The sequence below is a fragment of the Catharus ustulatus genome, chromosome 2 (genome assembly GCF_009819885.2).
Source record: "Catharus ustulatus isolate bCatUst1 chromosome 2, bCatUst1.pri.v2, whole genome shotgun sequence".
NCBI classification, from domain to species: Eukaryota; Metazoa; Chordata; class Aves; order Passeriformes; family Turdidae; genus Catharus; species Catharus ustulatus.
Genome location: NC_046222.1, coordinates 58,393,495 through 58,421,229, shown reverse-complemented (window position 1 = coordinate 58,421,229; position 27,735 = coordinate 58,393,495). Strand labels below are relative to the sequence as shown.

Genomic DNA, 27,735 nt, shown 5'->3' with positions numbered 1-27,735 from the left:
CCAACAATCTTTGAACAAAATAGTTTTGTGACTTTTTTGCGCATATCCTTGATTTAACAAGAAAGATGGGGAACATCTGTAGGCAACTTGCACTGGGTATTTTTTCAGAAGCAGGAGATGTGAACTTCAATCTCCTCTGGCTTCTGATACCCAAGTTTTCTTTTTCATGGAAGAGTCCCCTTGCATAGAGATTATTTCAGCTAGTTTCTTAAAACTCTCCTGAGGGATTTTAGCAAGTTGTGACAATTTTAAAACAGCTTTATTCTGTCCCCATCTTTCCCATTATACCTCTTCAATTACAGCACATAGACTTACCCTCTTGTTTCTGCCCCCTGTTCCAAGATATCTGATCACTGATTTTTTTAATGTGTTCTAAGAGCACGAAAAAGTCCTCCAGTACTCTGGCTTTCTTGGCACCATGCTAGTCTTCTGTGTTGTAGTAGAAAAGTAATTGTCACATCAGTTTCTCTAGTACTGTTGGAGCTATGGATTTTCAGCTGCAAATCCAATTCCTTAAATGAAGAGGAGGTGTGATAACCTTGGCCATACCTGATGCAGAAAGACATAACTTCCGTATTATTTATCTCAGAGCAGAAGATCCTGTACCTCTGTGACAGAGTTCTTTCTGGAATCCTTGTGTCACCCAATACTACGTTTCATACAGTACCTACAGCACTCCATCACTATATAGATATACAGTGACCATTACAAAGTAGATTTTAAGTTCCCTTTACAGCCTCTTTGAAAAAAAAAAAAAAACAACCCAAAATGCCTAAGAAGCATCTGCAATTGCATGAGATATTAATTTCATTTTAAGAACTTCTTCTGTTTCTCAACATATGAGGAAATACAAACTGGAAGTACGCAGCTAGTTGCATCGGTAGCAACTTAAAACACATACAAAAAACATCTTAAAGCAAAGCATATGTGATTAAAAACCACCCAAAACTCTTGGTCAAACTATATCTTGTTAAATAGCAGAAGCTCGTATAGATGGGCCTGCGAGAGAGTCTCCATCATTAAATAAAGCTGTAGCTAGTTTGCTGCCAGCTTACAATCTTTAATGTTTTAAAACCCTGCATTCTTGACAGAACTTTAGATAAATACTTTGCCTTAGTCAGGCTGTAAATGTGATATTAAAGAATGCTAGTCTTAAGTTTTATCACAAGCACAAAGCACTGCCCTACATTTTTACTACAGCAATTTAAAAATAAATTTCTATAAAGGCATTGGCGGGCACTCTGTTTAACCAAGCTTTAACATTTCTTGTACGCCAGAGATAAAACTCGATTCAAAGGTAGTTTTTACAAGCACACGTTTTTCTTCTCCCTCCACTTTCTCTATTTGTGATATGGGATTGAAAAAAACTGCTTGCTGAATGCAATGAACAGCTGAATTCAAGCACAATTCCTTTTTAGAACCTCCACAGCAATTTGGCCAACAGGGGGCTGTCTGGCTACACGGTGTTAGCAAATGTGCAGTGAAATCCTCTTCCTGACTGTACAACCTACCATTTACACACGCTTTTGAAAATTGGTAGAAGAACAAGTTATTTAACAGATTTCATACCTCTAAAACATTAGAGTTCTTGTCCATATTTGTCTCATACTACTGGAAATCTCATTTTCGATCTGAAAGTTCCATAATAGATGGATAATGTAGCTTTAATGCATTTATTGATGTGTCTGAAAATAAGAGATATTGTTTGTTGGAAAATGGGGTGACTTTCACATCCCTATTATCAAGGCAAAGGCATAGCACAGTTGCTTCCAGATGCTAGGAAGCTATATCTATATGAGCATTTTTGTGCTGGTTTTATATGTTGATACTAATCTTTTGTACAAGAAAAGAGACCAAAATGTTTTTAAACCCTTTGATACTGATTTAGAGAGTAGATAGGCAAAGTCGGCCTGTAGTAGTGTCAAGAAAGGAAGAATAAGGCCCTGAATATTCCTTACAGTGATTTAAACAATGTAAATGGACTTTAAAAACTGGAGTGCCAGTCTCAGGAGCAAAGGGTATTTTGTCAGTGCTGGCACTGTTGCTTACAGCAAGCACATTCAGCTGGCTGAGCTTACTAAAAACTAACCTGAAGTCATTCAGTGAAACCACCAAAGACATATGAGAGCTGGGGTAACAGTGAAGGAATGAGAAGACTCATTCCTAAAATTGTCTGGCTCAAGAATCACAAGGCTGTAGAACCATAGTCTTACATTATTGTTGACTATTCTAGTTGGTCAAATATAACCCCTGAAGCTCTTCCTTTGCCTTTATTTCAAAAAACATTAACAATTTATACATTTGAGACTTTCTATGCTATAATTTATGCCTTATATACTTCAAATTTTATAATGTTTAAGGGTTTTTTGAGTATTTTTTGAGAGATTCCAAAATGTTTTGCTTTTAAAACCACTTAAAAGTGTAAAAGCTGCTGACAGAAGTTTCTTTTATGGGTAATAAAGTCTGCAGAAGCATAGGGAAATGGGAAGCTTTCTACCCATATTTGACTCCTGTGGCTACAAACAGCAGAAGAAAACACTATGGGTATATTATTCCTATCTCTCAAGAGAAACTAAGCCTTCAACTACTATGCACTGCATACTTTAGACTGAAGATCCAACTAGATAACTGCTGCTATAATGCATATGTTAATTTCAGAACTTTTGAACATGAGGTTCAAAGTTTACATTAACAGGCAGAAGCAATATAAGTAATCGTATTTATTAATGAACACAGAACTATTACAAGTGAATAAAATGTGGAAAAAAAAGAGCTGCACCTGACAACTATTAAATAACTTCTAACAGAAACTATTTAGAGTGAAAAAGAAGTGCTCCAATGATTATTACCCCCCTCACAGAAAGATGAGCAATGTCACTCATGCCATTGCATTTTTCCATAATTTTTTCTTATTTCTTTTTATAGTTTAATATTTTGTTGTGGTACACACAACTGCCACCTTAGAAAGGAGATTTGCATATATCTCAGTTTTCCTTCAAATACATTTATAATGTTTTGTTTTTTACATGAATAATTGCTGCTGCTGTTAAACTGATACAATAGCAGTTCACCACTTTGGATATCTTTCTATAATTTTTTGTGACTTCTGCGACAGTAGGTTGCAATGAAGATAAATGGAGTCAAAACATTTCCAATTCAACCATTACTGTTAATGTGATATCTGATTAGAAGATACTTCCCCCAATACTTAACAAGATACCATGACTACGGGAAAAGCTGAAACATTTTCATATCACAATCCAAATTTCTAGTACAGACCACTCTTTTAGCAAAGTGTGCCATAGGCAGTACCAAGAAAACTGCCTTTGAAATTCGGAGAAAATGGCTGTAGAAGTCCTAAATACTTAGGTATAAGTCACTTTACATTTATAGAGATGCAGTGCTTACCACTGTACATTAAGAAATTGTTACAATTTAACTAGTTCATTTTTTTCTGGAAAACAGATCTTCACAGGTAAAATTATTGTCAAATATGCTGAAGTTCAAACGTGTACATGACCTTAATATATAGAAGATTTTGCAGAATGTTGATGATGTTACTTACAAAGATGACAAGCAAAAAAATTGCACACGCAAGTGTTTAATAATGAGTTATATTTGCAAAATGAATCAGTGACAGGACACAAATCAGAGTATTTTGGCATTCACAAGACTGTAGAAATAGACCATGAACAAACGCACGGAAACTCTGCTTCCCAGTCTGAGCTAGCAACAAGGAAAGTTGATTGCAGATGCAGTCTTTAAAGAATGCACAGTACTCACCTCTTCTTCCAAAATGAGAATTAACAAATGGCATAGAAAATTCCATAAGGAAATGCATTTACTGCATTTACAGCTACTAAACCAAAGTAGCCAATAGCCCTTCAAGGTATGTGCCCATCACCCCTATTTTAAATGTGACACGGAGGTGTAGAAACTATCATAGTATGCAACAGTTTGAAGTTCCCTTTAAGAAGGCAGGAGATTGTCAGCAGACATAATTTTACAGAGTATTTTAATTCAAATGACAACCCCATAGAAGCTCACCTCCTAATGTGAGCCACCAGTGTTCCTTTCAGACATGAGTCTTAAATCAGACACCTCTAAAGTAAAGCACAATATATGCACTATAGAAACAACAGCCTGGTTTATTTGTTCAGCATCACATGAGAATAAAGGCAGAAAAATAAACATCACATCCAATTCTTAGGATTTCTCACTTGGCATAACCATGAATACATGGTTTCCTCTACTTGCAGCTATTTGTTTCACTGCCTGCAGATTTTTTTACTGATTTCTGCAGCACCTATAGCAACATCAGGTTTCTTGCATAGCCCACAAACATCTTCCCTGGCCCAGCACCACAACAGGCTGAACCTATCAACAGATTAAACTTTCTGTGCTATCATGAACACTGCTTCATAGTATACTGACACAAGGGGGCAAATGAAGATTGCAGAATCTTAAAGCATGAGTTATCTAACTTCTTAATGTTTCATCTTGTGATCTTCTTGTTCTTTTTACAATTATTAGTTTGTGCTTTGTTCCTCCCCACCCTCCCCCTCCCACAAAAAGAAAATTTTTTCCTTTGGATTCTAATTTCCCTATTAGATGAAGCATTTTATTTACTTCCCACAAAGATGATACAGAACTGAAGAATCTTTCACAGTCCTTAGGGCCCCAGAGCTGCACAAACACAACAACAAACACAAAAAGTGAGTTCTATCCAGTCATAGTCTCCGGCACCACCCATACATGCAAACCTCTGGAAAATGTAACTGCTAATATTAAGCCACCTGTGAACCATGAGAGAAATGTAACATCCTTTTCAAACGTTTAGGAACTGAACCATTTGAGTAGGCCTTCATAAGCACTTGAAGTAGTTTTCTTAATCCACAGAACTTCGGTTCCTTGGTTGAACTCTGTTTCTGCAAATGCTCAAACTGTGTTTTCACCATGTCACTGAACTATTCTAAGCTGCTAGGGCCACAAAACAAGGCTCTCCAACCTTTGCCCTTCTGCTTCTTCCTGCTCCCTGCTATTTCCTGCCCTTGTGCCAGTGATAGGAGTTTGCATGGTGAACCAGAAGGAAGCACAGTCTGTTTCACTCTTCACACAAAGGCCAACAGGAGCACAATGAAGTAGACAGGAATCATTTGGCCACTGGACTTTGACAAAGCCATGCAAGTAAACTTATTTGTTGCATGCTCTCAAGTTTCTGACGAACTCTTTAGATTCACATCTACTCACAGAAGTCCCTGGCAAAAATCCTGGGTACATTAAAATACTAGATCTACAAGGGTGACTGGATGGATGGTCTGCTGCAAGAACCAGTCTGCAGCATGCTGAAAAAATATCAGTGATCTTTAAGGTCTTTCCAAGCATTTCTAAGTCTTCAAATAGCCGAAGTGTATGTGTAGGTCTTCAATATTTAGCAGTTACATAGTGCTATTTGAAGAAACTCAACGAGAAAGCTACCCAACTTTGAGCCAAATAGGAAAATTTTTCTAAGTAGTCAACCTTAAGTCATGTATCTCAAGAGAAATGTAGTAGGTAAATGTGCACACAAGTGTTCATAAAGAACATAAAGCTGTAGGCTAATTGTGCATAGCTGTGCTATTGAGAACTGCTCAGGTCTGAACTAAATCAAATTTTAGCCATTAGTAATTTTGCCAGTTCAAATCCATAGCAGTAGGAGATAGAGTGTGATTTTTACTAGTCTGAAGTTCTGAAATATGGTCAAATAATGCAAACTTATGAATTACAACAACTTGGACTCATATTCATCTACATCAGGTTTGTACCTGTGCAACTGCACCGGTAACAGGCATGTGAAGGCTAAAATCAAAATAAATCTTGAGTGTAGATAAGGTTTTTTTCCTCCTTTTAAAACATCTATATGATATGTTAACTTGGCTCTGTGAGCACCTATTTGAATAAGGTATGTGTATTTTAAATGGTAAAATACAACAGGGCTAATAAAATTAGATTAGCAAGTGATACTGAGTCATGATAGTGAAGAAAATAAATTCTTAAAAGGAAACACACTTTCAGATCTGTATCTAAAATTAGTGACATTTACATAACCATTAGTCTACATTTGACTCACCACACAGTTCTTGCATGCAGCTTTTAAAAGGAAAGGAGCCCAAGTAATTTCCACTCTCACTGCAGCAATTTCAATCATCTCAATGAAAGATTCTCCTGCAAGAGAAAAATCTTAGTGGAAGATGAGAAAAAAATTAGTAAATTCACTAGTCAGATACACAGCTTAAACTTCTAACCATAAAACTGTTACCTGTCTGTAGCCCAGCGGTTTAAGAAATGAAGTGGTTAATAAGTTTAATTTAAAAAACTGGAAGGCAATTTTTCTTTGAGAGTTCTTTGCTAAAAGCATGACCAAAATCATCTCAGTTCCACTAATTTAGAAAAAATTGTAGAAATGAACACAGTTTTAAGAGTTTTAATAAAGAAATGCACTGACAAAGTAAAATAATTTTTATAGCTTTTAAATATATAAACAAACACTTACCAAAGCACTGTTAGACAGGTGTAGCTTGAGATGGCTCCTTTAAAAAGTTCAATTTTCACATAAACCAAAGCAAAATTATATTTATGTCTATTCTATATTTACCATCAGATACTATGAAGCTCTAAATATAGTTTCTGAACAAATGAAAATACAAAAAAGCTAAGAGAGTGTTGATATACAAACAAAACACAAGTTTATAGCAACAAGAAGGCATAGGAAATACATGCAATATCCTGTTCCACGACTCGTGTGCAGAAGTGACCAGCCTTACTTCAGCAGCACAGTTAATACTGGAGATATTTACAGTCTTAACACCAATATTTACGTGCTGCTAAAGTATGACAGACATCAGCATCACAAGATTGACTAATTCATAAGTGGTATGTCTCTTCAGGGTGATGAAATCCTTGTATTTTTGAGGCAGCACAATATGGCCTGCACCTTTTCAAAACCCACAAACCATTATGTGCTGCTACGTTATGCCAAGGTGTCTACCATGCTTCAAAGAAACAGAAACATCCTCTCAGTGCTGAATGAAGAATTTTCTTATTGAACTTTAGCTTCCATGTAGTAACATCAGTTGTATTAATGAACTACAAAATGTTTAGAAAACATCTGTCCATTGTCAAGCAACAGCTTTACAGTAAAGCTCTAGACTTTGTCACATGTGCATAATACCTTAATGGGACATGAACTACAAACTGGACAATTGTGTCTGATTAGAGGAACTAAAGATTATGCAGATATTTATTTCAAAAGAAAACAAAAAAATCTGGGTTATTTTCTAATCTGACTTCTTGTCATCTAGAAACAGATGCAAAAAGAAAACCCCAACAACTTATATATGTAAGAGAATAAGAAACAAATTTAAAAATAAGCTTATGTCAACTACTCTAACAGTCCTCAAGCCATTTGTCAGCTCTGCACCTTACCCTTACTGCAATTTTTGGGCAGACAGACTCAAGGGTCTTAATTTCAGAGGGGAAAAAAATAAATTAAAAGCCCACAACAGTTGTTAGCAAGAATAGTATCTTATCTGTTATTATGAGCAGGAGTTCATCTGCTCCCAGTCTAGAATGACCATGCTACTTTACTCGAAGTAGGTAAGAGATGTGGAGTTCACATCCCTGCTAGGTAGAATTTTCCTAGACTAAAGAATGCCAGAATTTTAAGTGTGTGCAGTCCTTTTACTAGATATCCAGGTTCCCTAGATAACATGAATTACACTTCCTTGAACTTTTTAAAGCTTAGTTTATATACTAAACTGTTAAGACAAGAGCTACTTACACAGCATGGACCCAAGCATGGTACTCCATTGCAATAAGCCTTCTAGTCAGGTCATGACAGACAGCTTCTGGAAATTGTGAGGGCTATCTGGAAGCACAAAAAGAGATTTGGCAGGCCATGTTGGGGAAAGATTGGGGAGTTTTCCTTTTCTCCCTTCCTATTTTTGTTCCTATAATACAGCAGGGCAACATCTGCTAGAAGAGTCCATTGCCACAAATGTGCCAATTGAAGTAAGATTGGTAATATAAGTTTACAGGTAACAGCAGCAAGGTTTTTTATATAGTTTATCCAAGTAGGAATGCTAACTTTAGGAATTGCAAAGAGCCATTTCCAGTATATTTTATACATGCACAGCTATATTTACACTTATCCCCACCCCACCTCTTACTACCTGTTTGTTTTTAAAATCAGACAGCTAAAATAGGCAAACTAAATAGGCACAACCTACCCAACTTACCATGGTGAATTAAAGCAGGAGTGCAAAGTCAAAATAAACCTATACTGCAAACGTATGCTCTGACAGTTGGCCTCTCCCCTGAAAAAACTGTGCTAGGCATAAACCAAGGGAAGAAAAAGACAAAATCTCCACCATATATATATATATATATACACACACGCACACGTATATATATGTGTATATGTAATGTGGAAAGCATAGATAAAGATAGATGTGAGCAAAAATGCTAGCCAGCAGTAAAGGATTTACTTCAACTTTTCTGGAAAAAAGAGTATGAAAAATGTTCTCTAGCAAGAAAAAAATACTGCTTTGTACTTGTAGATTTACCTTAAAAGATTGGAAGAAAAGACAGTTGCAACATTTAATACCTTTGGAAGGACATTTCTCATTTTTACATTCAGGCCAAATTCTTAATTTGAAACCCCATGTGTTTAACTGATACTATTCTTTCAACTGCCTGGTTGATTTCGGGTTCTAGCTTAAGTATGGAGGTTTTTTTTTTCCTGTTGCATAACTAAATCCCTCTAAAATTAACCTATACACACCATGAAATGAAGACTTGGCAGAACTATTGCGCTATTTTCTACAGTAGTACATTAGTAAGAAAATTTGCAGGTAATTCCACACACCCATACAAAACATGAACACAAAACCTTGCATGAATTACAGGATTCTAAGCCGTTTTATGGGTTATTTTTTGTTTTGTTTTTAATACTTCTGGAAGGTGTCCTGTTGCTGGATTTTTTCAAACCTTACTACAAAATGTCCTGAAAGAAACCAACCAACCCAAAATTCAACATTATGTGACTCTATGTTTTCTACACTGCTATTAAAATAGATATAATCTGCAAGGAGAATAAACAAATTATCACATAAAATTGAAGGCAGTGTGTATGAGAGAAGGGGTTGTGGAACAGGAAAAGGATGAAAGGAGGAAGTCTAAGATAAGTATACTCATAGCTGAGCCAGGAATCTACTGAAATTCAGGAGTGTCTGCACAAAGCTGTGTACCATTATGTTTTGGTCATAAAGTCAATATAGTTGTAAGCAAGAGTGCTTCCCCTACCTCCATCCTTGTGTCTTAAGTCTGTGGATGAGAGAGACAGACAAAGTAGACCTCAACAAAAGTGGGGAATCATGTGTGCAAGCAGCACCATTACATTTCCCAAGTCCCTAAAAGCAAGAGCTCTGCTGAGTAAGAAGGATTCTGAAGATGTAAAACTGAAATTCCACAGAAGCAGCTCACATACACAAGTCAGGAATGCTCTTTGAGAAAAAATACTGGAACTGTTAAAAAAAAGAAGAGAAAGGAAAAAAAAGAGTGTGTGTGTGTGTACATGTATTTGTGCTTGTTTTAGCAATTGGAGTGTTCCCAAGCAATGAAGGGGCCTTTCCTTGACTTCAGTATTTCTTAGGTGATTTATCAAAGACCAAACCCAATATATAACTTTCATTTTTTATTGTTTACAGTTAGGAGTCTATGACAACACCAAGCCAAACTCAATCTTTTCTGACCCTATGAAAACCAGCTACAAGTCAATTTCTGGCTACTATACAAACTAATAAGCTCCTTAAATGCTACTATATCTATTACTACTAATATAACTACTAATAACTCCTGAAACCTCTATGTAACATATTACATCTAAAAGGTACCACTAAGCCTGCAACCTGACTGACAGGTCAGTGATTTGAAGTAAAACACACCAAGGCCTTTGTATTAAACACTGTATGCTGTCTCCAATACCCAAGAACATGATGCAAAATTAAACATTCACCTTGTGCCTTCTGGTCATACAAAAAAAGCACTCTCGATATTTCTTGGCCAAAACCTCTTCCTCATCCACAGTTACACACCAATGTTCACAACCATATTCCACTGCTTTTGTTCCTTACTCACTAATGCAAAACACAGATTCTATATGAAAGCAAGGTTATTGCTTCACTGTTCATTGTGACCCTTTCCCAATCTAATTTCAGATTAAAATTGGAAAACTGAACACGAACGTGAAAGACTTAAGTATTCCACAGTCTAAATGCATTACATTTGTCCACCAGTTCTACTCTCCTCCACAGCTCTGACATCAGCAATTACATGTCCATATCTCAATTTTCCCAGGTTAGCTCTGTTTAACCAGAAACGAGACAGGGTTTGCACTGAGATGGCACAGCATGAAGTGGGGCATATTTGACAAGTGTGTCCTGCTCTGTGCACTCCATTAATGGAGTAAGTTACTTCTGTGTTAGACAGGACATTTTGCAGTGTAGCTTTTTGGACAACTGCTGGTGAATTTGCCAAGCTCTCCTCTTACAATTCAGTGCCACTAACACACCAGTAAATATGAATAAACACAATGGCAGTTCAACACTGGAAAATACTTTTAGGGTTTTATTGAATTAATCTGGGAAGAATTAGAGATAATCTCACTGTTCACTACCAAGAAAAACACTTCCATTCTCTAAGATTTTAAGATGTAAAAATGTATGTAGCTCTATCTATCTCACACACTGTTTACAACCCTCCCTCCAAGCTAAAACAATAGTTTCATTTTGTTTTTGTCATATGCTTACTCAACACCACAGTATTTATACTGCAAACATACTAGAAGTTATACCTCTTGTTCATTCTCAAATCTAAAATTTAGAAACATGTCATTTTATTCCTGCCTTCTTGTTTCTTTGTTAAGGAACCATCTTTCCATCTAATTCGTGGTGTCAGTAGCCTTTAAAGTGATATGCACGTATTTTTTGAAAGAAGAAAAGATTCCACTGAAATGTTTCAGAACATTTACTTTAAAGGTATCGGTGTACTTTCAGCTACTATTTCATTATTATTTGGTTCAGGCATAACCTACAATACTCAGTTAATTTACTCAACTTAATTGAGGTTCCTTTCTGGTCAGAGGAAGAAGAATTAAGAGAATAACCTATGTATCTTGATTTTTCTTCTCCTAAAGTAACAGTGAGATTTTAAATTACTGTTTAAGACTACAGTACTAAAAAGAAAACAGAATTAAATAAATTTTTAAAATCTGTCTCTAAACCAGCAATTTCATTGCATGTGCTTTAGTTTTTTAAAATTAAATAATTCTAATACAGCAATAAATTTGCCTCACTTCACCTCAAAAGGTGCAGTAATCTAGGACCAAGCTTATACGCACGCTCCATATGTAATAGTCCTCCCATACCTTCTGGCAAGCAGCTTTATATTTCTAAAGACCATTATGAAGTTGTGTAAAAAAAAAAAATCACAAATAATGCTTTAAACAATTCTCTGAACAAAAAGATGATATTTGAACAAAATAACTAGCACTAATTTACAGTTTTGGTAGCACAAACTTTGACATTAAAAAAGAAAAAAATCGTGTGTTCACTATTTCCTGATTATGCCAACAATATTCCATATATAACCATGGTAAAAGACTGGGAGAACTGCATTTTTTGCAATGTGAAGTATTAATAACTAAAGTAAAGCAGATGACTGCTGATTACTGAAATTTACTGCTACTAAATTTGGAGAATCTATATCATGTGTCCAGCCATCTCTCCAAGGATCATGAACAAACAGATTTAGACTAGCTGGAGAACTACTGCATAAGATAAACATGAAATAACAAAGCCAGCTAAAAATAAAAACCAGGAAGTAAAACCATTGAGAAATTCAGAAGTATAAAAATACCTGGAAATTTAGAAGTGCAGTTAAGGACTCTCAGCATCAAAATCTATTTTACACCCTTTTTACTTAATCCAAGACTCCATGTATTAATTTGTATGAGGTGCACCCCCCTGCCAATTGCAGTCAGGGAGACAAAGTGAAGACTGTACCTTGGTTCTGTAATTTGATGCTTCTGTTGGAGTGATAAATAGCAAAGATAATGCAGTAGATTTCTGTAAAAGGTAAGAAACTAAAGGTAGTCAGTTCTGATTTGAACAAAGACATTATGTCAATTTTTATAGCTTGCTAGCTAAAAAAAGCTTAACTACAGGAAGCTGATAGATAGAGCACACAAAAAAATTATCAATGTATAGTTTGGCATATTATCAGTGTATTTTAGAATCAACTGTAGCTTAAAAAATAAAACTGATAAGACCAACCCTTCCCACCTCTTTTCCCAGCTTCTAAAAAGTGTTTTGTCAGAAGCTGATGTATTAACTAGATTGCTATATGAAACACTTCACAGGGAACTTGTAAAGTGGAACAAGCTCCGAGTTCTAGCAGAGTTTGTAAAAGTTGCATTTCAGAAAAACTTTCCAGATCTCTCTTGACTGCACTGGTATAGACTACACACAACTTTAAAAAAAAATCTGACTTTTCTGCACCTTTGGCAAGCACACAGGAAGAAAAACTGTGTGAACACTTTCAATCTGTACCAGCATTCTTTCTGCTTGAAAGGACACATACAAAATTAAGAAAAACGAAGAAGCTATTTGCTAAGTTCTACAAAGTAAGCTGTAATATTTCATTATAGTAGTAACTTAAATGTTCTTTCACCCTCAATTTTATCACAAAAAAAATATTAAAACTAAATGTGGTGGATCCATCAAAAAGAAAACCAGATCTGGTTTAAAATAGAATCTTCAGTTTCTATATGAGTATTAAAAATTTTTTTTAACACCTTTTAAGATTAAAAAAATTTATTAAAAAAGATAAATATTTTCAAGTTCTTCAATAAACGTAGACTTAGGTTATCACCCTCTTACATTCAGAAAGGATTATCCTACTATTATAGCTAAAGTTTCCAAAACCTAAAGTAGTATATAGAATCGTTGGTGACAAAAGCAATTGTGACAATCCCTCTCTAAACAACAATAACTGTACAATACAAACTAGCTACATCATGTGAAGTTATTAAGACAGGGAAACAGGTTCTCCTTTTAAACAAATTAAAAAACAAATCTTTAAAATCTATCAACTCTTAGTTCTCTATTATATTCATTATTTTCTGTTTTTCTTACAAAAAACAAAATTAATTTTATGAAGTTCTCAGAAGACTCGCTCTTGTAACATTCACAGGCCTCTTGTAAAATTTTGTGCTCCCCTAAGCTGGCACAGACTTTTATGAAAGAAGGCCACGCAAGTATTGCTGTTTAAGTCTTCTAACTATAGAATACACAGCAAAGCATTTTGTCCTCAACATAATATTCCAGCCAGAATATTTTCTGCAGAAACCCTGGTGATCTGTGCACAGGATCAATTTCCAAAGTACTTCTAGGAAAGTGAAAAATATATTGGTCAGTATCAGCCAGACTGCCTTCCTAGTTGCTGTCTTATCTCAAATTGGTAAATAATTTCAAATCATAGGCGAGTAACAGAGCAACATTTTTAAAAAAATTGCCTTATATATAAATAATAATTTACACTATGCCAAACCACAAATCTTAAAATTGAGATTTTGTTACATCTCCATATTGTATGGGATGATAATGCCTAAAAGATAAAAACCAGGCACATAGCTCAGAACGAAACCTCACTTGTAAAGAGCTAAATTTGCTGCTTGTCTGCTTTCAAAGATTTAAGGTCAGAGTGACAATGCTATAAAATAAGGGTCAAAGCACAAAAAGACCAAGGCCATAGAACAAAGAGCTTTTCGTGTCCTGAAAGAAGTTGCTTTTTGTAAGCTTGCCTTCTGGCTCAGGCAGTAAATTTGTCTTTTTCTTAACATCATCACTACATGACTTCTATAAAATGCCAGACAACAGCATGACTTCTGAAAGGTGAGACTGACCTGTTTGAAGAAATCATCTCAAATGCTAAGGGAATCCACTAGTTAATAGCAGAGGAACAGCTCCTAGTAACTGCTACTTTTCCAGTCATTAGGTATATTTGTACAACTTCAGTATTTAATTAGTCACTTCAGCAGAAGTTTCAGGTGTCCATAACTCCTTTGGGATACAGATTCTAATCTTTCCCCTACCTCTCCGTGAAATATCAATAGAATACTACCGATCTTAATAGATACCATCTAACACATAGATCTGTGTACTACCTCTCAGAAACATTTCTTGTTTGGTTCCCCCCCACCTTCCATCAACAAGACCCACTAGTCACAGAACTAAGCTAATACAAAATAAAATGACATCTTCTAAGGCTGACACAGATCAATAAGCGCAAATTTCATTTTTCCAGCTAGAAAATAAACTTCACATATAGAATGTGCTTTTTCAAAACACTAACAAGGGTTTTGACAAATGAAAGCAACTTTATCCAGGAAAAAAAAAAGGAAAAAAAAAAAGACAAGAGACAAGGATACTGGGTGCTTCTTACGGCTTTATATTAATCTAGATTTTCAATATTTCACTAACAAGCTTAATGTAAAACCATGTTGAATTAACTAGATGTTAATATATTAAGAAAAAAGATTTATAATCACATACTTAAAGTACACAAATAGTTAAAGAGAAAAAATTGCACTCTCAAACTAATAAATACCCACAAACTTAAAAGATGTTAAATCTCTAAAAACTAGCATCTGAATTTTTTTAATAAGAGTTACTTGACAGCATGCTCTTGGAGCAATATCAGTACTGCAAGAAGTGTAGAAGCATCTTTCCATTGTAATCCAAACCTATATGAAAGAATAAGAACTATCTGCATTATCTTTCATAGCAAGTCTAAGGCAAGACAATTTGAAAGCACAGATCTTCCATACTTCAAGTAATTATTTTCCCCTTCAAAATAGATGGCTTCAGTCTTCAAAGTTACTATTTTTTTTTCCAGTCCTACTAGCTTACATAAAAACAGGAACTGGAGATTCAGATATGTGGAATTAGGTTAAAAAAAATATACAAAAAAACCTCTTACCTTCTGACTCTGGAGATCTATAACAGCTGAGTTTCAGTGCCAACAAAAAAGAAGTTTCATTAAACAAATCACTTTGCTTTTGATCTACCTTAAGCTATAATATTTGATTCCTACATTAATTACTAAGCGTAGCACTTAATAAAATCATCCTGTTTTCTTTCTAAAAATTTAATATAATAAAAAAATACTTTAATATAGGAAAAACGTAGTATAACATACAAAAGGACTACTCCAATCATCCTACACTTTTTGGAGGAAATGATTTCTCCTCATCTCTCAAGAAGCACTGGTGCGAATATACTGATTTTTCTTGTGGTGAATAGCAGCCCACAAGTTAAGGAACTGATGCAAACTGGCAGATTTCCCCTTCTAATTCTGAGTCATATGCGTCATCTTTTTGTCAAAAGCTGGGAAGAAAAAGAGTCTCTCTTCCAGCTTGCCACATGAAACCACCTGCTTAAAGACAGAACAGACCAATATTGCAATACTGGTCCGCACATTGCTGGTGCTTACACATTTGTTCTTGCTTTGTTCAAATAAACAAAATTCTGAAGACAGCTTTAATGTTAATGACAGAACTTATCTCTTTGATTTAAGGCCAAAAATCAAGCTGGTAAAGAAAAAAAAAAAAAAAAAAAAAAAAGAGGAAACAAAAGAGTCATTGGCGTGAAAGTGCTTATTTTTAAAATGGTAATGTCTTACCTGCAAAAGACTAAGGGTTCAGTTCCTTAAAAGCTTACATGCATGCTTGGTTTAATCACCTATAATCAGACAGACTTCGTAGAAATACATTCCAAAATCAAGAGTTCATGTGTGTGATTAAGACCTCTATATCACTGTACCTGGCTGCCAATTGATTCCTCTAACCCACTGCCCCAGGTAAACCAAAAATTTCCCCTAAACCCCAGAGAACCTAACAATTTCTGTAGGTTAAATTTCACATGCTCCTTTTTCACCCCTGTTGGGGATTTTGCAAATTAAGAACCAAGAAAACTATTTCTTCTTGGACAGACTGATCAAGGCCAGTTACTGTTGGACTATATACACTGTGTTATGACACAGTATCTCTCTTTCAAAGGGACCAATTAAGGTTGGGCACATCATTGCCAGCAGATTACATATTTTCAAAATGCACTAGAGTTGCTGATCAGACCTGCAGAAAACAGGTGTAAAAGTTTACTGTAACAATGCACCACAATATTTATATTAATCTGGGGCACTGCCGGAGCGATTGCAAGTAAAAATTCTTTATTTAAAAAAAGACTTAAAAGTAGCTAAAGCAAATTTTAGACATTAATAGTAAGTTGTGCAAAAGAATGCAATGAAAATGCAACTTGACAAGCTGATCCAGAGTGTAGAAACAAACCATTTTAGTCACAGATCAGCTTTTTTTATACACAAGCACACAAAATATATTTGATATTATATATGAATGTACACAAAGTTAGATAGAAAGACAGGTATAAGCCCACATACACATTCTTATATAAAATGCTCTTTGTTTTCAAATTTGTACTGTGCCACAAGCATTTACACGGCTGGGTGCATACATTTCAATATAATGAGAAAATTTGCATTGCTAAAATAAGAATACTAGAGTGCATTTCAAGAACCACGACACCATCATTTGCATTACAGGTTATTATTTACAAGTCTTTAAAATGTTCTGTAAATCTATAATGAGCATTGTAACAATGAAAACTGAAATTTATTATGTAATGCACTGTTATATAAATTGTTTAAATTGTGTACAATATACACAGATTATCTCTTCTACTCAGTTAAATATTAAATACAGCACTTTATTGCTTATCCTCAACTATTTTTTTCTGTATTCTACACAATATATTTTACTTGACAAAATTATAGACACAAAGTACTTATCTGATGCCTTATCCTGGTTATTGTGTGGTTTGGCTTTTGTGCCTTTTTAAAATATGAAATTATTTATTCATACTGTTGTCTTAATTTGTCTAACTTTGCAGTATTTTGTAAGAAAATATTTTACTCGCCATATATTCCATTTTCCTTGGTAGTTAACAAAAGACATTTAAGCTTTTCTGCAATGTTACCTTACCCCCCAAAACCCAGTATCTTTCCAAGAGTTTGATGTAGCACATGACAGCAAATAAAACCAAATAAAATCCACCACTGAGAAAGTTATACCTTTTTGACAATGGCAAGAGTGAATGAGATAAGACACTATGGAAGAAGTTTCTTAACTTGTAATTCAGCAAAGGACAAGAGCTGGCTTAACTTCTTTCTCATTCAGTGGAGCACTCCAAGATACGAAAAGTGAGTTAAATAAACCATTTAGGAGGGCAATCACAAAGAGCAGCTTTTGCCTGGGGGAGACCATGGGAAAGTCTTCACTGGCTCCTTCTTTTTCATCACAGGCACCCATAACTGTTCTGGAGTAGGCTGCTGCTTTGAATTGCCCTCTAGTGTTAGCCTTCATTAATTCCTACCTCAATGGCAAATCCTGTTCAGGTTTTTATCAACAGAAAGTGGGTCAACAATATAAGTTATATGAAGCTAAAAAAATTAAACAAGAAAATTTAAACAGTGTTTAAATTTCATTTTGAGGTCAGAAGACTCTGAAGTTGACAAATTAAATATTACACACCAAAAATACAAGAAGTCTATATATACCTAAATGGCCAAAAAAAAAAAAAAATCAAGGACAACAAATTTATGAAAGAACTCATGAACATTGTATTTTACATTTCAGTCAGTTTCTTATGCAGTTTCACAAAAATACCAATTTCCGAAGCAAATAGTCAATATTCACAGCCAAATTCACTGTCATTATGATGGGATCAAAACATAAAAAAACCCAGAGGAGTTGTTGGTGTCAACAGACCGCAGTTTAGCAGTACCAATACCCTGGAAGGAATAATTCTCTCACTTCTAATTCAACAGTCTCCTCATTACACCCTAAACCCAGATGCAAAACAGGTATAATGAAGATTCAGATTTTAAACCTGGTAATACTAGGAAGAGAAGGCAAACATTTACCTCTGATTTTATTTCAAACCATGTCTTATTTGCTCTCAAATTGTTTAGAGAGGTCATGAATCTGGGACTTAAAGAAGTATGGAGAATATATTAGTAAAACTTGCATGTCATACAAGCTATGGATTTCTAGATACATAGAATTAAAGATGAGCATATGACCCTTTGTTTAAAAAATACTCTGGTCATACAGAACTACAATCCCTCATTCTGACTGAGAGCTGAAAAAATATTTTTAGAATTAGGTGTTAACATAGATGAAGAAAAGTACAGATTTGAGTACTGCTTTTATAACTCCTGTGCTTGGCATTAAAAGCAGCATTTTCCCTCCTGAGAACCTGGAAAAAATCTTTTTGTTTTAGTGAGCATAGGGACAGAGTAACCAGAACATAATAATTCTTTTTGATCAGGAGTTCTTTTTGCCTTTGGAAAATGCTGACAATAAGTTTTACCATATCAAAAGGTAACTCTGTTCCCCAACAAACTTTTCAATATATTTTTACTTAGAGAAGGACTTTCTTATAGAATCATTACAATGTTTCACAACAGATGGAGCATCTTTGTTTAATTTTTGAGCTTGGCTAAAATATGGACTAACAACAAAAAAAAGTGAGGTGTATTAAGAATAAATTGGTAACATTCATAAGACCACATTATCTACCCATTCTACCAAGAGAAAATTTTGCTCCAAAAGAATACAGAAATTATAAAGCAAATGTTTTTATCTATCAGATGCACTGGAAATCCTGTTAAATCTAAAAGTGATTTATATGATGTTATATCTATTTTGAAGTAGGAAATGATCAGTTAAATTTGGGAAGATCATAGTCATATACATAATTACAATACTTTCTAAATGTCTAAGTTAACTTCCATATGAAAATTAAAATCCATTTCTTTCTGTGGGAAGGAAGGGCAGTTTTTAAATTAAAAAAATTAAAAAAAATTAAATTGTTCTTCATATCAACTAGGAAGTGGAAGAGAAAAAAAAAAAAAATCACAAAAATCTTTGATCAACGGCTTAGAAAAAAACCACCAACAAACCAAAACAAGCCAAACCATCCACAAAACAAAAAAAAAAAACATAGGACACTCACAGGAAGTAAAAAAGTAAGCTCTTAAAATTTAGTGGGTTAAAGAAAATGTGCAAATACTTCAGATGTATTTGCACATTACTGATTTTTAAGTACCTCAAAAATTAAAAACAGATATTGCTGACATCTTACTTTGACTAGATTATCTTGATAATGTGTTTCAATAAAAAGTAGTAATTCTCTTATAATACTGGTCTAAAATATAGAATAATAAAAAAAACCCTTGTTTTCTGGAAAAAAAAAGTTTAAAAAATTACCATTAACATCCATGTGTTTAAAAGAAATTTAAAATTAACAAAGCTAGAAACAATGATTTATTCAAACATACTACTCAATTAACAAATTCATCTTCATATATGCCCTGCTTTTAGTGTGCAAACACCAGTCTAAACCAAGGTCTATTAACAAGTCATCAATACACCATATGAACATTTAACAACTTTGATTACATTTCTCATTCCTGCACTGACACCTTCAATGTATGGGTCTACATAAATTCCTCCTTAGACGTCTGGTGAAACTGAAAAAAAAAAAAAAAATGGGGGCAATACCTTACTTACATGTATTTGCATTTAAGTGAGAAGAATAAGCATTTAAATATCCCAGATAGTACATTTTAACCATTTTTCCTAAAGAATTTGCATGCCATTTGCTTTTCTTTTTCAACTGCCTAGCAAGACTATTTTATCAACAGACAAGGAAAAATGATGCCTAAGTATGCCAGTCTTAAATCCTTCCTATATACATGCTTCATTGAATGTCTGAAGTAATAATAAAAATTAATGTCTATTTAAATCTAATAGTATACGAGACTCCATTTTAAAATAATGTAGGGCTGGCTTTAGTTTAAACTAACAAAGGCCAGAAAATTCAGTTGCTTCAGATTTAAAATAGTCATGCCTAAGATATCAAACAATGGTTGATTTTACATGCATTGTGAGAACTAGGAATGGGCTGCATTTATAGCTACAGATCCCTTTCATGAAAATTATTTCAGTTGCCTTTGTAAAGCAAGAAAAGTCCTTAAAGAAATCATAATGAATTGTAAAAGTAATCTGCAACAGTTCCTTTTGGATGAGCAATAAGCATGCAATGTCAGCTTTCAAATTATGATTTAGTTAACAAGACTTTTAGAGCCTCAAGTGTTACACCTACAGACAGAACAGTAAAAGTGGCCATGAAAAGTTCCACATCTGAAACACTTCAGTAGAGAAACACTTCATTTTTATCTTTTCAACCTCATTACAATTAGATATTGCAAAACAGTTTACAAAGTCAAGCACACAGCTTGCAACAGCCACACCAGCAATTTTTAAGGGGCAAGCACTGTAGTCCCTTCATTCAGGCTGAACTTCGAACAAAATCAGTGGTTGCTTTGCTAAATAAGAACTACAATAGGAGAGGCTAACAGTAGGAAAAAAAAACAAATGCACCCCACCACCTTTCTTGCAAGTTTCACCTACACTTTGGATCAAGAAACATTCATGTTGACTACCAAGTACAAAGCAGCTCTAGAAAAAAAAATAATACTGGTCAAAATTCAGCACAAAAATGTTCTAGAGCAAATCAACACCTTAAGTGGACTCTAATCATAACTGACAACTGCAGCACTCTTAAAAGATACTAGAGCTTGTAAATGGGTAAGACTTAATTATTACATTACTGCAAAACTCTTTGCACTTTCTAAAAAAACATTTAGACTTGTCTTAAAGTACTAAATACTTTAATATATATTACATTTGTAAAAGGAAAGTAAGTGGGCATCTAATGAGAATACCATTCTGCAAATCCTTACTCATGGTCGTGAGTCATTAGAACTACTTGTGTATATTAAAGTTTGTAGGATTAGGCCCTAAATGTAAAATCCCTTTGATTTACAGTTGTGAACCAGAAACCACCTTTTTTGCTGAATAAGAATCTATGAGAAATACTCTGAACCTGTGTCAGACCAAGGAACACTCCATCAAACTTTCACCTTTTAAATATCTCACAAGGGAGCCTTAGATACCTTTGCCTTGCAATATAATCCTGATTTTCATTAACAAGAATGTAACTGCTTTTGTACAGAAAAAAAAAAAAATGAACAAACTCAAACTGTTCAGTGAAATCCTAAAATCCTTATTTTCCTAAGAAAGCTAGTAGAAAAAAAGGGGTGTGGGGGGTGTGGAGAAGAGGGAAAAAAAGAAAAAGAAAAGAATAAACAGCAATGCAGTACCTCCAAAGCAGTTTCTGGACAGACCGAAATATTTATTTATTTGGGAGCATATTAGGCATGTTACCCAAACATGGTTACAGCATTAATAGAAGTACTTTCACTGGGTGTTTAATCACATAAAGAAAGGATTAAAACTGAAAGAATTACCTACTCACTAATCACAAACTTCAAAGCTTATATAAAGTTTAGGTTTACTTCCTATACTTTCTGTATTCAAAGTTTTCTTACTCAACTGATAATTTTCTCTAGGAGGCCTTAACTACCCTAAAATCACAGTATTGTATGAAAAAAATACTCAGAATCCATCTGCCTCAAATACTTCTGTAACAGGAGGTGTATTAGTGGTAAATTCCAGTAATTCTTCAGTTCTATCAGCCATTAGTTACAACAATGAGGAAATATGAAATTTACACCTCACTGGATTTGCTTAGTAGAAATTAGGAGTTACTGGGATAAAGTGAAATTTTAGGTTTTTAAAACTTCTCATGATTTTATGGAACAATTACTTCCTATTTAAATAAAATACTCTTGAAGACAGATTTGATTAAGAATAAAAACTGAATTTTAGCTGAAAGTTGGAATTGCTAAAGTCACAACATGTTCATAAAATTTGTTGTACTGCAATATACTGTGCTGAAGATAAAGTCTTACAGATTTTACTACTCCATTTAGTATTTAAACAAATTTACTCAATCCAAGACCAGTTACTATTTTAATTTCAATTGTCTCTGTAAATGGTTAGTTAAGACTATTCGTATATGAGTAGATAGGTTATGATTACTCTGAATGGATTTCTCAGTTTCAGCCAAGTTAGTACTTTTAGTGCAAAGCAGGACTTGCAATATGAGTGTAGCACAGTCCATATTAATTCCTCTTAATTGTTCAGTGTTTTACTCAATAATATGTTTGCCAACAAATAAGATAAATAAAATCTCTGACTATTCTGCTACAGATGGAGGGCTTTGAAGACCTTTTTTTTTGTTTCTTTCTTTTTTTTTTCTTTTTTTCTGCTTCTTTGCTTGTCAGGTAGCTAGTTTATTAATGCCTTTAAAACCAAATTTCACATACTACAAGGAAATATACAGGGCTATCTCTCTATTCTACTTTTTAACACACCATCCCAACAAAAAAAATAAAGTTACTAAAAAATATTTTTTTTATATTATCCATACTTTGTTTTTGGATTAGCAACATTTCAGTTAGAGTAATTCCCAAGACAGGAGTATGAGAAAAATACTATATGGAGAATTTATATAGCTCAGATGGATCAAGGTTGTTGCAAACACAGCTTTTTACACATATTTTTGGTCACTTCATTTCCTTCTGAGCACAGCCTGTGTTAATACTTTTACTTGGTGTTTTATAATTTTACAGGAGGAGTGTAAAGAAGAATTATTTTAACAAATAATAAATTCTTGAAAAATCCCATCAGAACTGGCCTATTTTGAATAATCTGAATAAGTTATTCTACTGTGGGCATTTTTTTAAATAAAGAACATATGTAATAAGAGAAATGTTAATATAATATATACCATGCTCATGCTCCATCAACCTTCCAGAGAGTTTTTCAATCACAGGAGTAAGCCGTTCTCCAAAATCAGCTCTCTATTGAAAGGTCAAAACCTGCAATAAAAATGTCATGTATTATAACATATTTCCAACACCCACAGTTTCATGGTTGATCCCCAAACATAGATGTAGGTCATCAGTTTGACCCTCGCATTGTCTATGTTACAGGAAATCCTAATTTTAAAAATACTTTTTTTTAAAGCCAAACTGACTTGATTAGGAACACCTGTGATATGCCTCTTTATTATCAGAAGCCTCCTGAAACAAATCAGATTAGCATGTTTCTGCTTTCATTCTACCCGCAGCATTTTAAGATGAAAGTAAGAGGAAGAAGGAGGAGGGGGAAAAAAAGAAGAAAAAAAAGAAAAAAAATGGAGTAAGGGGTGTAGGGGTGCTGTTCTCCCTTCCTACCCACTATCAATCCCTCCCTCCACCCTCAAATAAGCAAACAGCTAAATTTTTTTAGTAAGTAAACTACTTAATGGGTGTGTGATTACAACTGTGATTCCATATTTCCTAAAATATGCTATTGATGGTTAAGTACTTAAATTCTAGTGTTTCACTTTAAGGAGTTTGAATTTTTTTGCTCTTCCAGGCAGTACCATTATTACCTTCATTAAAATTTGGCCTACAAATATTAGCTACTTTAAAAGATATAATGGAAAAATTACAGTCATATAATACATTCTGAGAGATTAAAAAACAATAAAAAAATTAAGTCTTAGAAAGAAAGAAAACAAAAGCAGCAGCCCTGATCAGGTAAGAACAAAGTATAACTTGACAGATGCAGTAACTATAGCCAAATAGCTACTGGAGGAAATATTGCATTTACACAGACAAAATCTTAAATCTGTTTTGACTTTGATTTTTTTCATTGTAGACACCCTAACAAGACATATCCTATGCCTAATAAATGAGGAGCTGATGCCCAGATCAGGTCAACTGCTTACAAATACTTCCATAAATTTGTTTTTTATTCTTTAAGAGTATTCCAGAAAATATTACAACCCCCTCACAGCTATGGACTTATAATAAGCACCCTGCTTTAACAAGAAAAAGGAGTTTGCATTTTCGTGTATTCCACACATCATCTATTTCACCTTTTTTTTTTAAAGTTTAAGAACAAAAACTGAACCCACCAAAGTTGTGGTCTCCCTCTGTGCTTATATTGAGATTTAACATACTTGAAGATTATATTGAAACTGGACTTAAATAAAGCTATTTAAAATGAAAATACATGCCTAAGCCTGATATGATGTGTAATTATCTTTTTCTCAGATCAAATCTTCAAGTGAATTACAGTTCATGCTAAATAAAATAATTAGTTGCAACAAGATTAAATGTTGAAAAGTTTATTAATAATCTATTTTCTGCAGATACACTCACTGCAGTGTCTGCAAACAAACTAAATAGTCACGGCGTGGGGGGGGTCCTACTTCTAACAGTGGTTTCCTTAAGGCATTAATAATGACCACTGAAAGTCACTCCTATTTTTCAGTTTTGAGCAATATAACAATATTGCCTTCAGTTTCAGAAGGTATCTTGGGAAACCTTTAACAAAATAAAAGCTAAAAGCACATAATTTACATTTGCTACTGTTGTGTGCATATTGTAATAAATACGTGCGAGGTCATCCTTATACACCAGCAACTGTTCATTATCAAGCTATGGAAAAGTGTTAAGAATTAGATAAAGTTTAAAATGTTAGTATTCTCCGTAAAAATAACTTTTTTTGGTTTTAATGATACATTAAAAATATTACATGCAAATATTAGAATTTTAAAAATTGACCAACTCTAAGTGTTAGCTGGAATAGAAGTCATGTTGTGCTCCCTCTTCTAACACTTATCCAAATCTTCTGAAGTTCTTACACAGCCTTCAAAGCTAAGATCAGAACTATTCCTCAATTGAGGTAATATCAACTGTAACCCAAAGTTTCCTTATTAGAATAAGGGTTTTAGAAACTTACAGGAAAGGGTTAAAAAAATAATCAGTACAGACATTGCCTTACACCCTTATCGGCAGAAATTTTTATACCTAGCTTACTCCGAGTATTTCTGAAATTGTCCAGTATCCACAATGAAGATATTTTTCAATAAAAGGACTCCTTTTGAAATCCAGCTTGAGTATTAATACACCAGTAACCTAAAAATTTGACATAACCCCTGCCAATAATGCACCAAAAAAAATTACAAATTGCACATCAACATTTTCACTGACTAAAAGAGGTTACTGGAAACCTGTGGCTACACCTCTCTACCCTGTCTGATGTTCCTTTTCCATCTGAGGGGCTTATCAACTTTTTTTCCTATCTTTAAAATACATTACTGGTTCTATTAAAAAAAAATAGACGGCTGTGAGAAGAGTCACAGAGGACCGAGTTCAAAAGCAATTTGGGCAGCCTGTTCAAACAAAATTTTCCAAGTATTACTGATAATAGAAAACATAATTTTTTGAGATCAGGTTCCAGTGTCAGGTATTAAGTGTTTAGAACTTACAATAATAAATAAATGAAAAGAAAAATCCGTGGAGAACACTTATTGGTGTACCTGAAGTTATATTTAGTTTTAAAAACTTTCTGATAAAAATATTTTTGTTTCTACACAAAAGCCTACAATTTCATTCCCTACTTCTTTCACAGATAGTCAAAACTAGTCTAAGATGTACTCTACCCTTGACAGTTTGTAATGAATGTAAATTACTCAAATCACTTGCCATGGGCCTTTGGGTGTGGGTGGATGACTACATCTACAAAGCAGAATACCTGCAGCATATTCATAGAATACAGTGATAAGGGTCTTGGTTCTCCCTTACATATTCTGTAGTTAATTGCTCCTCAGAGCAAATCACAAAACCCAGTAAGGTCCTATAAAAGGACCTCTAACTGATATGTGGCTACTTTTCCTGTAAAGAAAGCTCGAGTGCTTTTAGATGTGTAAAAGTGTATCAGAAAAGCAGTGATACACCTGTCAGCATGGCTTCTGACACTCTAGATGGGTGAGATGTGCACCTTCACACAGTGTTCACAGGCAGGGTATACACAGCCAGGTAGTTTGTATGCAGTTCCAGTTGTACTTCACTGCAAAATTTGACTTATTAGTCATAAAAATAATCAAGAAATTAAAGACTGCAATTTATTTTTCCTTCCATGACATTACATTTTGGATGGAATAGTAATAGGTTCAGAATTCTAGAAGCGAAGGATAAAAAAACCCAGACAATGAACTAAACAGAAAAAGAACCCCATGTGATACCTTGGTATCGTATATGTAGTCTGCCTTTAAAATGTGACTACAATAAGCTTCCTATGATGTACGAGCCTAACATATTAAAAAGTCATGCAGATACACAGTCACACTTTCAAATTACTGTTATTTCTGAAAATTAAAAATTCTCAAGAGTTACTTCAAGCTTCAGCAGATTTATATCTATAAAATGAGAGGGTACCTCTCAGAAACTTTCAGTATAACTTTAGAGGAGAAAAAGAAAAAAAGCAAGCCCCAACCAAATGAAGCTTATTTGGATGTTTCTCCTAAGAATCAAGATAAAGGATTAGACTCAAAAGAAAGGGAAAAAAAAAAAAAAATTAAAAAAAAAAATACACACTATGGTACATGTTATACCTAAGCAAGGTTTAATTAGGCACAGAACTTTAGCTTTCACTTATTGACAAAATATAAATATATACATATATAATATCTAAATATTGTAAGTTCAATTAAGTTCAATTCATACTTCCTCCAAATGTAACTTTTCCAGGGCCAAGTAATCCCAGTTAATGTTTGACATTTTAACTGAGGTAAAAAATGCAAGCAGCTCTACAAGGGTCTATTTAAGCTACATGATTTTTCCCCCTAAATATCTCAAAATAAGGAGTACATCAAATACAAGAAAGAAAAAGTTACTTAAAATATACTATATATTCATATTAGCTATCTGCTTTCATTTTAGCCACACCCACCTTTATGTAATTGTAAAATATGAGAACAGTGCAGCTGAGAAATAAAAAAGCTTAATAGAACAGTTGGTTCATGTAGTCAAATATGTGCTAAGCACAGATTTTAATTAAAATGAAAAATAGGTATAAATTGCATGCTGTTGAACATGACTATCGAATAGTAGAGGAAAATGCACACGCACCTGTACAATGCTGAATTATAGAGGGTTTTCTGTAAATTAGCTATGAGTCAGGACAGTTATTTCATTGAAAGTGAAAGTCAGTATTTGTGAGTGCACTTCTAGTGTAAATCTCTTCGAATCCTGATATTCAAAGTATACACAGCTACAGTGAAACAGCTTTGTGCACATTCCCATACTGACTGTTAGAAACGTTTCTGAAAACACACTGAAAGTAATGATGCAGAGCTAAAGAAATGAGTGCTAAATCTTAATAGGATCTTGCCAGTATCTCAATTTCAAGGATTAAGCAGAATTTTCTATCAGGGCACAAAGGTATGAATTACAGAGACAAACTAAGCAGCTATTCCCAGGAAAAAATAACTGAAAAAGTGTAATTTACATACTGGATTAAAAGAATCCAGGGAAACTAGGGATTCGAGACAGAAAAATCTCCTTGAACTGTTGGATTTCTGCATCACACAGAAAATACCTTCAACCACAATCCAGTTGCCATGCTGGAAACGCTAAGTTTTGCATTTCACTTTAAGACTACACGCTCTCAGCCATGTACACAGAAATCTTTTGTACAGCACTTCTGCACCCCAACTCTTCTCTACGTCCCTCCTACGTCCCTCAGTTAACTCG

At 34.1% G+C, this 27,735-nt stretch overlaps 1 long non-coding RNA gene across 3 annotated transcripts in view; it reads right to left on the bottom strand.

The window, feature by feature from the left end:
• Positions 1–27,735, bottom strand: part of LOC116993165 — a 92,000-nt gene that overhangs the window by 11,847 nt on the left and 52,418 nt on the right. The window contains exons 3-6 of one of the 3 annotated variants that reach the window (XR_004417206.1): positions 22,935–23,025; positions 7,820–7,906; positions 6,110–6,204; positions 1,433–1,685 (exon numbers count right to left, since the gene is read on the bottom strand). This is a non-coding gene — a long non-coding RNA (uncharacterized LOC116993165). Of the gene's footprint in view, positions 1–1,432; positions 1,686–4,599; positions 4,687–6,109; positions 6,205–7,819; positions 7,907–22,934; positions 23,026–27,735 lie in introns of those variants that run through there. The other 2 variants (XR_004417205.1, XR_004417207.1) reach the window with 2 other exon arrangements.